This window comes from Berghia stephanieae, chromosome 1, assembly GCF_034508935.2.
Source record: "Berghia stephanieae isolate SIO BIC M18660-M18661 chromosome 1, UCSD_Bste_1.3, whole genome shotgun sequence".
In the NCBI taxonomy this organism is placed as follows: Eukaryota; Metazoa; Mollusca; class Gastropoda; order Nudibranchia; family Aeolidiidae; genus Berghia; species Berghia stephanieae.
In genome coordinates this window covers 83534379-83547499 of record NC_088360.1, presented here as the reverse complement: position 1 = coordinate 83547499, position 13121 = coordinate 83534379, and positions in this window count along the sequence as shown.

Below are 13121 nucleotides of genomic sequence, written 5' to 3'. Positions count from 1 at the left end.
AGAGAGATGATTTACAAGGAAAAAAATATCATCTCCCAAAACAATAACTATGCATTTGACTGTTTCCCTCTCAGCTAGGACTCAGGCCAGGGCCAGGACAAAACCAAGTAATCTCATTCCAAGACAAAGATAGAAAGCAAGTTGGAAAACATATATAGGGGATAGAAGACACAGCAAGTAGCTCCCTGCCCACTATGGGAGGTCAGGAACCCCACCCAGCGACCGCCTCTCATTCCAAGAGTATACAGCCTAACCAACAAGAGAAACGCGAGTGAGACTGAGACTCTCTCTCTCTCTGTGTGTGTGTGTGTGTGTGTGTGTGTGTGTGTGTGTGTGTATGTGTGTGTGGCGATGTGGCCCCAATTTTATGGCTTCCGTCAACTCAAATGATGTTTTTGTTTTTAACATAGTTTAAGGGTTTTACGGCGCTTGCAACACATTAAGTTCATATCAGCATCAGTAAAAAGGAAGAAAAAGGGATAGAATAGTAAACAGTTCTACAATTACAATTAAAGTAACCAAGAAAAGGTTAGACAAAGGAGAATTTGTTCAAATAGGAAACATGTAGATTCCAAGAGCACACTATCAAAGTATATACTTTGTTTTTGTTTTTAAGGGTTTTACGGCGCTTGCAACACATTTAGGTTATATCAACGCCAGTAAAGTGGAAGAAATTGGGATAGTAAAAAGTTCTAGAATTACAATTAAAGCACCCAAAAAAAGTAAGACATAGGGGAACTGGGAACAAACAGGGATCAGATGTAGATTCCAAGAGCATACCACCAATGTACTTAGTTTGAGATCACCTATAAGTCTCATCCGGACACAAGCACAAAATTCCAACTAAGAGGAGTACACTCAAATGCTTACATTATACATTCAAAATAACAAATATAATATTACACAACAGAGAGATTTACAAGGTAAAAAATATCATCTCCCAAAACAATAACTATGCATTTGACTGTTTCCCTCTCAGCTAGGACTCCGGCCAGGGCCAGGACAAAACCAAGTAATCTCATTCCAAGACAAAGACAGAAAGCATGTTGGAAAACAGATATAAGGGGATAGAAGTTAGAAGACACAGTATGTACCCCCCCTGCCCACTATGGGAGGTCAGGAACCCCAACCAGAAAGTACTACTTAGTTTGAGATCATCTAAAAGTCTCATCCAGACACAAGCACAGGCCCCAACTAAGAGGGATACGTTCAAATCATAATATATAACATGTAAACAAAACAATACAGTGCATAACAGAGGGATGATTTACAAGGGGGAAAAAAGATCATCTCCCAAAACTCTAAACATTTGACCGTTTCCCTCCCAGCTAGGGTATCCGGCCAGTGCCTAGACAAAACCCAAGTAATTTCATTCCAAGACAAAGACAGAAAGCATGTTGGAAAATAGATAAAGGGGGATAGAAGACCCAGTAAGTACCTCCCTGCACACTATGGAAGGTCAGGAACCCCACACAGAACTCAAATGAGTCTATCCATCATTTAATGTAATTTAAAAAACAACAACACGAAATAAAGAAGCAAATATATTTCACAAATTTAATTTATTCAAATTTTTATTAAAGTATAAATACATAACATCATTTTGCTGATTTGTAATTGTAAGAATGGTGTCACAGAGAACTACAGCAGACTCTTTCCAAGAAAATAAATAAATAAAATAAATCATGAGGAAAAAAAAAAAAACAACTAAGAATGTTAACAACAATCTCGGTTTTTCAAGAAATAATTTAGCTGCCATTCCCTGTCAAAACTATTCATTTTTATTTCTATTTTTAAACATTGAGCTTAGATTCAGAGTAATGAAATAAGCAGATGAATATCAAAGACGAGAGTGAATAAGAACACTCTGGATGGCATCAGCATTTCTAAAAAATTATGTTTTTTTTTGTTTTGTTTTTTTCCTTTTTGTTTGTTTTATTTTCTTTCTTTTTTTTTTTTTTAAGGAAACGCCAAGGCAAACATTGGTGTCATATAAGTTACTAAGTATTGTAAACAACACATTGTTAACCTTTAATAAATAATCATTTATCCAGGGACATCTGCATATTATGTCACATTACATTTTATCACAATCATTCGATACCAGGTTAACAATGGAATTTGTCCGAGCCTATATTGTCTTTAAAAATATAATATAAACCTGCGTTGTCTCTCACGTTAATCATTCACGCACATCAGAAAGAAAGAGAGAGAGAGAGAGAGAGAGAGAGAGAGAGAGAGAGAGAGAGAGAGAGAGAGAGAGAGAGAGAGAGAGAGAGAGAGGGGGGGGGGCGGGGAGAGGGGGAGTGTATGTGTTTTGTATGAGACTGTGTGCAAAAGTGCCCAAATGGGGAGAGAAAAAAACATTTAAAATACAGGAAATTGAGAAATAATCCGTTCTAGCACGTTTAAGGTCGCATAGCACATAATAAAAATAAATGTTACCACCCATAATCCGGTATTATGTCGCGAGAACCACAGGTAATGAAAAATTAATTTAAATTCAACCACTGAAATTAAAAAATAAAAAACAAAATCGTAGATCTGCTCAGTTGGACTTCACAACTAATTCTCTTCAAATTCAAATGGTTTATCCCGATTGACCCTGACACACATAGCAGGAATAGTAAAAACCTTGACGATAAGAAAAGGTCTCATAAGAAGTGGATAAAAATCACAGTCTAGTGTAATTTTAACCATTTTGTTAGTTAATTGGAGTTGAACAGCGCTTATATTACATGTGTCACAAAAGGAAAATGACAGTTAAGTTAACCAGCACATACAACAGTGTTTTAGTAGCTTAACTAGGTCACTTCAGCAACAGTAAAAAATGGCCTTGCATGGGATTTTAAAGACAGTTAAGATGCGCTTCAACAGTAACCAAGACCAAGTTAAACCAAGGGACCAGTTCAGAGATAAGAAGATCAAAGTTACCATCTATTAAGTGAGGTACCTAAAAGATAAATGACTGAGGATGATGTTATCATAGAAGACATAGTAAAGGTGTTGCCTGATGGAGAACTTCCTGGCCTTGAAGACAAATGAATGTTTCTCAAAGTACATCTGCCCACCATACCTCTAATACATAGATAAATAAATATTACATTAACCTATGATATATAACAGAGGGATGATTAACAAAGGAAAAATTATATATTTCTCATAAAAATGCATGACAACACTTTGTACGGTATACAGTCTACCTAAATAATAAGTCACATGGACGGTTTTGTTCCACAATACACTAGACAGAGATGGTCACTGACAATTTGTTTCATAAGGTTCGGCACAGAATAAAAAAAATAAATTAACCCAACAAATGGAGAATCCAGTCAAAACCATAATTTTATCTCTGCAAAGGCGGTTACAGAGGGTATGAAAAGTTTTTGACATCCCTCCTCTTAACTCAAAAGACCCCAACCCTAGATAAATTATAATAAAAACTTAGTAAATATCCAATCTTATAAAGGAGAGATGATTCACACACAACATAAACATCCGTCTGACTATAATAAATGAAAGGTCCCAGGCAGAGCTCGGATGAAGCCGAGTGGCCTCACTCAATACTCGAAGACGAAAGCACACGAGGGACAAAACAATAGTATAAAAGACAAAGTGAGTGACCTCACCAGCCTATAATTATAATGGATTTCAAAGGCCTACATCCACAAGAAATAGATCCGAGACACCAGTCAGGTCATCAAACATAAGTTAAATAATAAATTTATCATCTGTGACTAAAAAAAAATGTGCAAAAATGCAGAAAGATTTTAAAAAAGAAAGTGCCGAAAGACTATCTGGTATTTTTGACTGCACAACTAAAACAGAAGCTGTCTGGTAGTTTTGACTGCATAACTAAAACAGAAGGAATGCTTCAAAAAACATTATTTTTAAAAACGGTCTTTAAAAAGAAAATTGTTTCTATTACAGATTCTAAGATAATGGTAAAATTTTAGTCAGGGCTTGTCTTGTTTTGTTTGTTTTTCAGTTTTACCGCGCGTATGACGCATTTAGGTCAGAGTATCTCACAAATTTATAATAAATATGCATATGAATTCGAGGGGAGACAGTTATATATAGAAACAAATGTAACAGTATAAATTATAAATAGAATTGTTTTGTTTGTTTTTAAGGGTTTTACGGTTCTTGCAACACATTTAGGTCATATCAGCACCAGTAAAAAGGAAGAAAATGGGTCAGTAAAAAGTTCTAGAATTACAACTAAAGTACCAAAAAATAATTTTAAAAAAAAATAAAGGGAGACAAAGAGGAATTAGTTCAAATAGGGAACAGAGGTAGATTCCAACAGTACACTATCAAAGTACTTAGTTTGAGATCACCTAAATGTCTCATCCTGACACAAGCACAGGTCCCCACTAAGAGGAACACACTCAAATGTTTACAAATCATAACATATATGTAAAACTAACAAAAAAAATAATACACTGCATAGTAGAGATATGATTCATAAGACAAAATATATCATCTCCCAAATGTCCTAAATATACATTTGATTGTTTCCCTCCCAGCCAGGGCTAGGAAAAAAACTAAGTGATTTCATTCCAAGGTTCAGACCGAAAGCATGTTGGAAAACAGATATAGGGAGAAAGAAGACACAATAAGTGACACCCTGTCCAATATGGGAGGTCAGTTAACCCACCCAGTATAAATAGAATTCATTTATAACATTGAAAAATAAGAAATAATAAACTTTATTCATAAAGTTGCATTTTCCTTGGGGTTCGAGCAAGAGAGAGGTATCTGCAATGCAACATGAGCTTCATCAAATCCTAAGTAAGATTGGTAAACACAGAGACATACAACAATGTCAGATTAGAATTAAGCCAAAATTTACCTCTAACAGATTAATTTCAGCAAGATTACAATTACAACAAATAACTTGCTTCTTATTTTCCTTCCATAATTCAGATACTGCAGAACAATTTCTAACATTTATAAAAGCACAAGGTGCTTAATAGCGATGTTACAAGATTCAAAATTATTTCTGTTCTAATGAATGCCAAACATAATAGTGCAATACAAAAGGAAAATTAAACAACATATACAAAAACCTCTCATATTTCTTATGCTTATAGTACCAACTCAACTGTTGCCACATATTCCCAAATTGAAAAAGTGAAACCTATAATCTCTCCACTGTTTTTGTGTAATAATTGAGAAATCAAACTGAGCGTGTAACATATATGGGCGTTTAAGAGTAAGAGCTAGAAAAAGTAAGACAATAGATTTATATGAAAAGGAGAACAAATGTGTAGACAATAAAATAAATGTAGCTCCGAATCTAGTTCGAGACAGTCTCACCTAAGCCTAAATCTTTGCCCAAAACAAAATAAATTTGTTAATACATATCTAATACATAAAAAATATATCTGAATCACACACAATATAAAATAACACATAGATACAGGACAAATTACACATGAGATTTCCTTCTTCTCTTCTTTGGTCTTTTGCCCCTACAGGAGCATAGGCCATCAACGAAGGTCCTCTGCTTAACAAAAAAAATTATAATAATAATAATAACAACAAAACACAGATGACTTACAAGGGGGAAAAAGCATCTCTCATAAAAAATGCATAAAACCGTCTACACACCACAATGACATGTTGTGACTTCTACTACCATTTGAGTACAAAAATACTCAGCCCATCTTGACTGCAATTATTTATAACTTGGTACTTTGAGGCCAAAATGCACTTACACAAGAGATAGGGTCTGTCATTCTGTTTCAATTTCGGCAAATAAGAAACAAAAAATCATAATTGACAAAAATAAAATCCAGGGCAAACTCTTTTATCTCAGTAAAAGTCAGAGGGTATAGTGATGTTACCCCAGAATATTAACTCTGTAATTATAAGAAACAGAAAAGTTTGTGTTTATGACATTAAAAACTTGTTCCTATTTCAGGGATGTGACTCATCTCTAAAATAAAAACACGAAAATTTATGTTAGAATGAAGGGTTCTCTGGGCAATAGATATTATAATATCATATAGGTATAGCAAAAAACAAGGCCCATCTTTGCTTTTGTTCTTGCACCAATATTTTGACAGTGGATATTAGAACTAAATAATAAATGTAAAGAATCTGTAAAATAAAGGCAAGCACAATTTATTATTTATTTTTTATTTTTTTGTCAATTGTAAGAATCATTCTGAAAATGGAGGAGTGTATATTTTTTTGTAATAATAAAGTTGCAATGTCCAATTGCTTGTAACTTGCATCATTAGCAATAGAGGTAATGTGGGCTGTTGCCTAGTTTCATACAATCACACACTGACATGTGGGTGACTTTTCCCCTGTTTTGTCTAAAGAATTTAAACAGCACTTACAACACAAACACACATCATTTAAGTGTCAGAAAATGTAAGACAATAATTTAGAAAAAAGGAAGAACAGGAGTTGACGACAGAAGAAATGTACCTCTCTACCTGGTCTGAGAAAAAAATCATTGCCTCAACTGGATTTTTGCAGAACATTTTAAATTACCTTGGTAATATCACTAGCAATACATATTGAGGGTGTCTGACTCTAAACTTATACGTAGGAGAGAGATTATTTTGAAAACCAACAAACAGTGAAGCCTTTGCAATAACATGTAACTAACATGAGTGTTTAGATCACATGACTATTCCCACCAAATAATGGAAGTGTGGTTAATCTCTATTGGTCAGTCAAAAGGACAGGAAGGGGTTGGGCTTTTTAATATACGCTAAAAATAATTTAATAAATTTTTTTTTTTACCACACATGGCACAGTTAAGAGTCAGATGCCGTCAATACATAATACATGCAGAATTAAATTAGCAAATAAACATTAGACATGAACATTGAAATGATTTACACGGAAAAGGAAATCATCTCATAAAAAATGTATCAACAGTGGCCTTACCCCAATGACGTGGTATGATTATCCAAACCCAGAATTTTCTAACGCCCCTTGTTTGTTTGTTTTTAAGGGTCTTACAGCGCTTGCAACACATTTAGGTCATATCAGCGCCAGTAAAAAAGAAGAAAATTAGATTTAAAAAGTCCTAGAATTACAATTAAAGCACCCAAGAAAAAGGTAAGATGAAGGAGAAATGGTTCAATAAGGATACATGTAGATTCCAAGAGCACACTATCAATGTTTGTTTGTTTTTGTTTTTAAGGGTTTTACGGCGCTTGCAACACATTTAGGTTATATCAGCGCCAGTAAAAAGGAAGAATATGGGATAGTAAAAAGTTCTAGAATTACAATTAAAGCACCCAAGAAAAAGTAAGACAAAGGGGAATTGAGAACAGATAGGGATCAGATGTAGATTCCAAGGGCATACCACCAATGCACTTAGTTTGACATCACCTACAAGTCTCATCCAGACACAAGCACAAAATCCAACAAAGAGGAACACACTCAAATGCTTACATTATACATTCAAAATAAAAATAATAATACATAACAGAGAGATGATTTACAAGGAAAAAAATATCATCTCCCAAAACAATAACTATGCATTTGACTGTTTCCCTCCCAGCTAGGATTCCGGCCAGTGCCAGGACAAAACCAAGTAATCTCATTCCGAGACAAAGACAGATAGCATGTTGGATAAGAGATATAAGGGGATAGAAGACACAGTATGTACCTCTCTGCCCAGCACACTATCAAAGGACTTAGTCTGCAATCACCAAAAATTCTCATCCAGCCACAAGCACAGGTCCCAACCAAGGATACATTCAAATGTTTACAAATCATATATATGTAAACTTAATATAATACAGTGCATAACAGAGAGATGATTCACAAGACAAAAAAATATCATCTCTCAAAACTTTACTATGTCACGGCACAAGAGCTCAGCTGGTCGCTGGTTTGGATAAGAAAGTAAAGTGAATTATACAAAAAGTTTTGTCCCACAGGAAATGGTCACTGCCAACAATTTCAAAGTCAGCGAAGAAGAAATCAAACAAAAATAGAATCTAGGCAAAGCACCTTTGTCTCAGCGAAAGCAGTGGCAGAGGGTATAGTATTGCCTCTGCATATGAAACAACAAAGTTTGTGCCATATCACCAGAGGTGTGACCCACTGGTAAAGATGTTAGGACTCTTCAATCGAGAAGAACTGTTAACTGAAAAGCAAGACAAAGATTGGAAGAGGAAATAAAACCATTGTATCAAACTGGTTATAAAACCTATATTTCTCAAACTGCAGAAGGTAAAAACAGACAATAATATATAACAGGACACGATCCAGAAATTGGTCTTTTAACACAGCATTTCCTATTTTTAAATCTACTGTTTTGACACTATTCATATGATAGAAAAATTAATTATAAACCTCTCTGGATTCAGCATAAGTGATCATCCTCTTGTTTCTTAAGAGTTTTACGGCGCCTGAAAAACATTAAGATCATATCAGCGCCAGTAAAAAAGAAAATGAGATAGTTAAAAGTTCTAGAATTACAAATAAAGAACCAAAGAAAAGGAACGACAAAGGGGAATTGGTTCAAATAGGAAACAGATGTCGATTCCAAGAGTCACTATCAAAGTACATTGAGACCACCAAAAAGTCTCATCCAAACACAAGCACAGGCCCCTACTAAGAGGAATACACTCAAATGTGTACAAATCATATATATTATGTAAACAAAACATAATACAGCGCATAAAAGAGATATGATTTACAAGGAAAAAAAATATCATCTCCCAAAACTATCTATACATTTGACTGTTTCCCTCTCAGCGAGGGTCAGGACAAAACCAAAAATCTCATTCCAAGACAAAGACAGAAGGCAATTTGGAAAACAGATATAGGGGGATAGAAGACACAGTAAGTACCTCCCTGCCCACTATGGGAGGTCAGGAACCCAACCCAGGATCATCCTCTAAAACAACTGAGAATTCTCACTTATGACTAAAGACAGAAATCGATAAAAATATTGCATTCAAAAAGTTTTCCCTGCTCATTGCCAATAAATATCGTACCAGTACTATCCTTGGTTTGTTAATATACATCAGCCATAAAAATTGAGTATGAATTTGGTGAATTGGTAATTAAAAGGAAGGGGGAGAGGGGAAAATCACATGATCAATTTCGTCAACTGTCAGGAGTTTAAACTCAGATCATTAAAAACAAATCATTTCTGAAAACAAAATTATGCAACACTTTGTACAGTATTGGTCTCAGCGGCATTAAACTTCTGTATTTCAATTTTTTAAAAACAAACAAGCATGAGTTAAATATATTATTTTATGTATATATACAGAATTAAAATTGACATCACATAATCAATTTACAAGTTGTTCAAATATTACGTGTGACATTGAGTTTTAGTCATAAAATCATGCCAACACTTTTTATTTTTAAAAATTAATAAAATGGTAAATGTCACCATAGGTCTCTGCCAATTCAAATAAAAGCAGGCATTGCAATTATAAGTAATAATAACATAAGACACGTATGCTAATATGAACATAAAGCTGACGGTTTCAAGTGGAGAGGGATTTCTTGTCTTTAACTTTAATACAATATGCTGACTTCTTTTTCATTCTTTTAAAAGGGTCACAAATTGAAATGCAGTTCCACAACTGAGGGACTTCTGTACATACACATTTAAGATAAATGAAAGATTAGAGTATGATTCTACAACCATGTCTTAGGTTGTTTGTAATTGTAGTTGTTCTACGGACTTTTGTCAACATAACACCATTCCACCACCAGGAAAATGGTTATAAGATTAAAGACCCCAAGCCTACTTGCATTTACAACAGCCTATGGAAAAGTAAGACAAGAGACTAAGTGAAACAGAAGCAGATGCCAAGAGCAGTCTTTTTGTAAGAAATTACAAAGGTCCTACCAATGACACACACTTAGATTAGATCTCCATCAATGACACACACGTAATTAAAGAGATAGCAAGAGTTAGTCACCCGAACCAATAAGGTTGCAATTATGCAACAGACTTGGATATAGATCCTCTATTCTGCCAAAAGTTAACAACTATAAATTATATAAGGAAATATTTAGGTGAAACATTTTTACTTCATCTTACAAACCATGAGGAAAACATAATTAAGATTGAGCAAAGACTTTGTTATTAGAAAATAACTGAAAAAAAAAAAAAAAACAGTCGCAGATGAACTGAAGCATGTAAATGGTACATCACTATAAAAACTGCAATAATTAGAAAAGGCTTCTGTCCGATGCTAGCTATAGTCGGTATAGAAAAAAGAACAAAAACTGGTTTAGAACTTTTTAACTTAAGTTTTTAGGTTGCTTCCTACACCTCTAGGCCATATGTGCACCAAAGAAAAGTAGATCTCTACCGCAGGCTGAGTGGCTTCCAATAAATTGAAGACCAATAGCAAAATAGATAATATTGAAACGCAAAAAGCACCCCTGTAAATGCAACGACTCCATTGAATTGAATCCAACTACACTTGTTACACCTATAAGCCTGATATTAATGAGATGGAGGAATTTGCAAAAACTTAACAACTTCATATTCTGGTGGTTCCCGTATGAATTGTATTCCAAGTGAACTAGATTAAATTTCAAACAACACTTTCTTCGACAGAAGGGAAGAAATGTTTAACAAGTTGACCCCCACATGTACGATGACTACAAATTAAAGGAAGCTAATATAACCAATGAATAAAAACCCCTTCAGCATATTTCATTGAAATTAACAAAAAGTGTCCGACAGATATTCACTTGTTTTCAGAATTTCTACATGCATATGACACCATAAGGATATTTCTGTGCCCATAATGAAAAAGATGATATAAAGTTTGTCAATCAAAATGTAAAGAAAACAAAGGAAGACCAAAATGTTTTTTGTTTTTTTTTTAGAATCGTCACATTATGAGACAATAATTACTCCCTGTATCTTCTTAACACTCACACTGCAAGAGAGAAGAGATACATCCAATTTGGTGGATGAGAAATGTATCAAATAACCTGAAACCTAAAAAATATATAAAGGAGTGACGATTATCAAGGGAAAAAAATTTCTAATAAATAATACATTCATAAGACTGTTTCCCCAACAAACAATCTGGACAGTATCAGGCCAAATGGTCTCATTCCAGGACAAGGCCACCAATGCCACAAGAAAAGTATAAACCACTTAGAAGGAGATAGAAGAGATTGCAAGGTTGCGGACTGAGAGAGAGAGAGAGAGAGAGAGAGAGAGAGAGAGAGAGAGAGAGAGAGAGAGAGAGAGAGAGAGAGAGAGAGAGAGAGAGAGAGAGAGAGAGAGACTAAACCAATGTATATCAATGAATTGCATAGCACTTTTGAGTTATCAACAAATACAGTGATGAGGAACTGATGTTCTTAAAACTGTGAGCATGGTTGAACATAAATCAGAATAAAGATTACCCTATAAATTAGAAAATGTACTCAGAAATTCAAAACATTGCAATATGATGAAAACGATAGAACTGCCCATACAACATGAATATAACTAAAGTAAACATCTATTGACTTGGTGAAATAAGTTATGGATACCACCAACACAATCATCCAGAACCACTTCATGCAATGCAAGCGATACAATATCAAGGTTAAAAAAAATCACATGCCTGTTCCTTCATTCTTAATCGTTGTTTTCTTTTTTTTTAAAAAGGAAAACGAAGTAAAAAATTCCACTAAGTTATCAGTTTTGCTTGTTCCCTTTAAAACAATTAAAGGACAGCAATTTCAACCATTATCTTGCATACCACAAGAGGTCTCTATGACCAACTAAATAGCTATCTGCATGTTGCATAAAAAGATTAAAACTGTTTGTTTTGTTTGTTATTAACGGTTTTTACAGCGCCAGTAAAAAGGAAGAAAACGGGGTAGTAACAAGTTCTGGAATTACAATTTAAAGCACCCAAGAGAAAGTAAGACAAAGGGAGATATGAGTTTTTGTGTGTTGCTAGGAAAACACACGGGTCATAAGTTTACAAATCATATATTATATTATATTAGACCTGTAAATGAGCTCTATAAAAATTGACTGAAACTCTTCGACAAACTGAAGATTCAATTATTTTTAAAATGGAGAGGAGAGTGATAAATACAATACATTAAAATAGTGGGTGTTATTTCTTATGGAAGTATGACTGCCATAATTTGATGTAGAAGGAATGCTAAATAAGCATGTCATTCATAATCATATAGGTAAAGATGACTTCATCAAAGTCATAGTCATATTCCTGCCTCTGGAATTTTTTTTTGGACATAGTCAGAAAAATAATCACCATTATGATCTTTAACTTCTAGACTTGACCAATTGAATTTATTCCTCACACTCACATCTTTAACTTTATCGATGCTCGACAAGTCTGAATTGCGATCCACGAACAGCTCAGCCATTGTGAGAACATTAGAATAATGTAGCAACGAGCAAACTTGATTTTCAATCAGTAAATGACAGAGAAAAAAAAACTTAAATAAATATGACTTCTGGCTAATACACTGAATTATTAAGTAGAAGTGAATTATCAAGAAGAAACTTCGGCAGGCGTAGCGGAAAAATTCAAAGAATCGAAATGAAGGTAAATCGCCATAAAACAGCAAGCTCGCTTGGGCTTGAGCAAAACAATGGCAGAAAACGTCCTGATTTGCACGGGAATTAATTAGGCTACTTACCATTGTTCCTTATAATCAGGTACTCAATCAGTGAAGAAACGGTCAACCAGTTTGTTTACAATGTGAGGCAATCGAAATGTGCTTGTATCAATCTATCCTAATCTAACTTTCGATTTAAAGGTGTCTCCACCATCTACTCGAGAAGTTACTTCCGGCATTCGCATTTTACTTTTTTTTATAGTTTTAAAACCCAGCTTGTAATTGTGGTCAATTTTGGCTTAGACGAAACAGTGAAATTTATCGCTCGGCGGCTCAGTTAAAATTGGCTACCGTTGGGATCACGACAGGTTGGAAAGTGAAAAAATAATTTAACGAAGGCTGTGTGAAATTACACTGCGATGTGTTCAGTCACGCCAATTCTAAAAAGCGCCGCTTAGCCTTGGCAATAAATCCATCGTCAATATTAATGGCTCCCATGAGCTATGCGTAGCGTTATGGAACACTCCTAATTACTTTACGGTCATTCGACTACGATTTGTGAATTC